The sequence below is a fragment of the Varroa jacobsoni genome, unplaced genomic scaffold (genome assembly GCF_002532875.2).
Source record: "Varroa jacobsoni isolate VJ856 unplaced genomic scaffold, vjacob_1.0 scaffold_49, whole genome shotgun sequence".
In the NCBI taxonomy this organism is placed as follows: domain Eukaryota; kingdom Metazoa; phylum Arthropoda; class Arachnida; order Mesostigmata; family Varroidae; genus Varroa; species Varroa jacobsoni.
The window spans coordinates 75,204-79,848 of NW_019212951.1; positions in this window are offsets into that span (position 1 = coordinate 75,204).

Sequence of the window (4,645 nt, forward strand, 5' to 3'; positions counted from 1 at the left end):
AGTTTAGTTCATAGTAAAGGTGGCCCCTGGGCAAAAGGAAACAGTTGTAGCGTCAATTGAAACAAAAGGATTTTTATGTATAGTTATTGGATACATCTTAGGAACGATGGTTATTTTCTCGACAGAAACCTCTTATCGTTATTCTAATTTCCCGAGGCTGTTTCATAGCGGAGTACACGGACACTCACTCACAAATTTCGTATCATACATATATTTATATATATTGTCGGAAATATTTGGCCATTTTCTTTGGTTGATGGCTTTTAAAGCATGTATCCCAGATAACATGGGTCGTATCGGCGTTGGTGAAATTGGTACACCGAGGCCTGATGGTTAATTAGTCAGATTCAGCATGTTTTAAGGACGGGTGAAATTTTTACAAAAAAAAAAAAAAAAAAAGCCAAACACTTCAAACTTACACTGCGAATTGTTAAAATGCGTTATCGGAAGAAACAACCGAAGAACGGTACTGCCGCCTTCGTTCCAGAAATTTCGATGCGAATCAGATGCCTTTCGCAGTGATCAACCAATTGGTGTAACTAGCTATGACATCGTCAAACAACTAAACGTCTACCATCAGACCATTCTAGGTATTTAGGCGCTATACAAATTGGTTGTACCCGATCGAACTTCCATCTGCGATACTCTACAGAAAGGCAAGCTATGAAAATTGGACCATATACGACAGTAAATTGATGTCAGGCAGGCAGGCAGGCACTGCCAAACTACATACATGTTTCGCTTTTCGGCAAATATATATATATATATATATAGCCTGCTCGCTTTTTCCCTCGAGATAGTAGGGCACATGTAATAATATTTGTTCCAAAATGGTATCAGAAAACTCAGTATTCAATTTCAGTTCTTAGAAGAAGAAGAAGAAGAACGACATGTTGTGGAAAATTTTTCATCCGCCGAACCCTATTACCTACCTAAATGCAGACCTCGAATTTTGAACATTTTTGACATATTGTATTATTGCAGGTCTGATTTACTGTCTCTCTTGTCTGCGCGGGCTTCTCTACGGTTTCCCTTCACAACGTTTCCTGCATCTATATAACACTGTGATCAAACCAGCTGCATTTGCTTCAATAAGACGTTAGTCAGAGACTATATGTAAGTACATATGTTACTTCGGGAAAACTAATCACCGTCATCACAACTTAGTCTATTTTTATGGAAATTATCTTTTGTCTGTAAAAATATATTCATAATAAGAGAAAAGGAAAACTTTCTAAAAACTGTAATTTATCTCAAAGATCATTAAAGTTCAGTTGAAATTCCGCTAACCTAACCAAGATCCCTTTGAAATAAAATCGACGACCTGCTTCCGGCGACCATCAACTGTTTTTCCTCTTTGAACAGAGTGGTTGCCGTCATAATCACATAGACAAACTGTCGATCATCTACTGGTGACTTGACCTTTGGAAGCTTCGAAATCTTATACCCTATCGATGGCCATGCAGATATTACCGGCAGAATTATGACGACAAATGCATTTTTACACAGAGTTACGCATAAAGTGCGAAAAAAAAAAGGTAGACTGTATCGTTCGCCGAACTATAGATATTATAGTTATTATGATACATATACTCCATCGAAGATCTATTTTTCTAATAACTGAAACACTTACACTGTGTTATAGAATGGGCATATATATGCAGTAACTTGTTGTAGTACGTGTGCTCTCAATGTAAGACGTAGTAGCACCGTACAGGGTCTTATGGGTCACGATGAAGGTCGCACGTTCTTGTCATTGCTACTTGCGACAGCCAACGCCTCGAGACATCAACGAAATAATCTATAAATCCTTGGAGCACGCACCAGTTGCGCTTCGTCGAGAAAACCATGAATAAAGACACACTGTCGTCGTTGGCATTTAGCCAACGATGGAATATCTACGCCATTGCACCCTAAAGCCTGGGAGATGCATTGATTGATTGATTCCTAATCAATCGGAAAAAAGAGTCAAGACCATCCAATGAAACCTACACACTCAGTTGAAAATAACTGAAGCGTAGTTATACAGTAGGTAGGAAAGTTAATTGTTTCGCAGAACAACAGTTAAGGCTTGCCGCCGGCAAGCCAATCTCTAATTTTTCAGTTATTGTCTACAAGATATACAAGGACAGTGTCCGTATTTTAATTCCGTTCTTGATCTAAAATCTAGGATTCGGGCGGCTGGAACATCTATTGAGCCGCTACAATGATTATTCGAATGATGTAGGACAAAGACAACGACCCAATTGGACAGACTGGTACCATCAACTCTTCAGGATATCGATAGAAGCAGAAGGAGAACTGACATAGGGGCGACGCAGTTAGTGAGCGGCCATGGATAAATTCGAAGCTAGACGGCAAAATAAGGACAGCCCAAATAGGTGCATGCGTTCGCTGCGACATCGTGAAGGAGAGCAACATAGAATATACAGTCCTATGTTGTGGGTCTCTAAATAGGGCAAGGGAAGAGGCGGAACCCTTAGGAAAACAGTCAAGAAAATGGTGAAATATATGGCAGCGGAGCCTGACGGTCACCAGATAGTGGAACCTAGCAATAAGACTAGAGGAACATAAAAAAAAAGCTTGCAAAAAGGACACTAAGAGGAAATACTACCAGAATACTTTGGTCTAGCTAAATGCTTCACAGAGCATCTAGTTAAGCTGAAGTAGTACCTCACTAGTTTTAACCGATGGGCATGTGTTGAGAGCGCTAAGTATACCGCAGAGTCTGCGGGTATATTTTGTTGAGGCAGTCTTCATCCACGGTCAGCTCCGCATGGTCTAGCCCGCACTTAAAGGGTCCCTCAGCATACTCTGGCTGGGTTTACCCCATGGTAAAACGTTTCTCCTCCCTCTGAGACACTATATTTCATGACTACCTGAGAAAAAACGGCGATAAAAATTAAATTTTCTCATTAGCGCAAAAATTGAGAGTCCTAACATAAGCCAATTTCGATTTCGATCGGGACCGATCGTGCAAAATACTCTAGCAGATTAATTCGGCTTGGTGCAATTCAGACCCAAATGTCAGTCATACCATTTCCAAATCATCAGAAGTTTTTTACTTGAAAGGGTCCCTTACATTTGAGCCTTGTATCTGTTTGTCAACTAACTTTCATAACGTATTTACACTTTTTATAGCTATTATTATCACAAAGACAACTGCATTTAATTTAATTTTGTATCCTGCTACTTGATATCCATATCGAATGTTCTACGGAGATGCACTGCTAATGATACACTGTGATACTAAATATTTTTTTCCTCTATAACTGAGGGTAAAAAATACGTTAGTTAAGTCAGTCTCTTTCGTTCAGTCTCTTCCTATATGCATGATACCATCGGTATACGTTTGTCTATACATACCTATATGTCTATATATGGAACCTTGAAGTGCGTGAGGTCGCTGTTTTCATTAAACGTGATAGCGATCTATTGCAAACCTCGGGTTTAAAGCTTTTACTTAAAGTGCTTTGTGGACTGTCGTCTTAGGGCGAGACGCCCGAAGTAAGACACGAATTCCACCAAAGGGTGCTCATGACCATCGAGGCCTGGACATGATTTGGTCGGTCCAAGAGACATGTAGCAACAGGCTATGTAATTTACAGCTTCCTAACCTGCTAAATATGGTGTTTGTATTAGGTCTTTTCACTGCGCACATATTCGATCACAAAGCAGTCTGGTTCGGCAACGAACCGAAGAATAGCATTAGTATAGTGTATAACATAGTAGTTTCTCGGACGTAGGTCGACTACGTCTGAAATTGTGTTATGGCCTGCACTGGAATTCGCGGCGCGAAGCCGTAAAATGATGTAACATATCGAACTTATTATGCCGAGTAAGTGTGGACGTATATAGATGGTACTAAGTTCGAATTGCACAAAACTTTAACGGACTATCTGCAGTATCGGACATGCGCTCGTCTGCTACTCCTCGAAGCATATAAAAAACAGTTTTTTTTATTATACGAGACAGCAAGCAAGTCATAGCGGAAAAAAATGTGTCGCTTTCGGGATTTAAGCTGGCATCATCTATTATGCAGCATTTCCTCGTGAGACGAAGCCTCACCAAAGTTAAAAACTTCACGTTTTGCTTGAAATCGACATTCCACCGTATTTCTAATTTTCGCGCGTTTTCTGAAAAATCCCAAAAAAAAGGCTTTTACGAGGCGAACCGGGAAATCTTCGTTAGGGTATATATTTGAACGACTCAGTAATTCATCGAAATGGCTGAAAGCGCTCTTCTTTATATACGTATGTTTTTGATACAGAAACTGACTGCCATTTATCAATGGCCTATTGGATCGTCTAGATAATTTCTAATAGTTGGTCTTTTTTTAAGTATTTCGCGCCTTTTCAGATTTTTTAACTATTGGGAATTTCTGCATTTTTGGATCCTGTTATCAGTCCAAAATGTAATTCCATTGAAATTTTTTGTATGGAGCGTATTGGAACGGCATTTAGCATATTTAGTCTGAGCCAATTTAGTTGCGTATTAAAAAAGGGTTACTTCAAAAATGACTATTTCAAGTGTTGAAAGATTCTTATTAACTGATTTGGTAAGTGGAGTAGAGTTAAACGTCTTAGGCACGTGTCGGAATCGTGCATAGTTGCTCTGTCTCTGTATCGTATTCCACTTTTTGAAG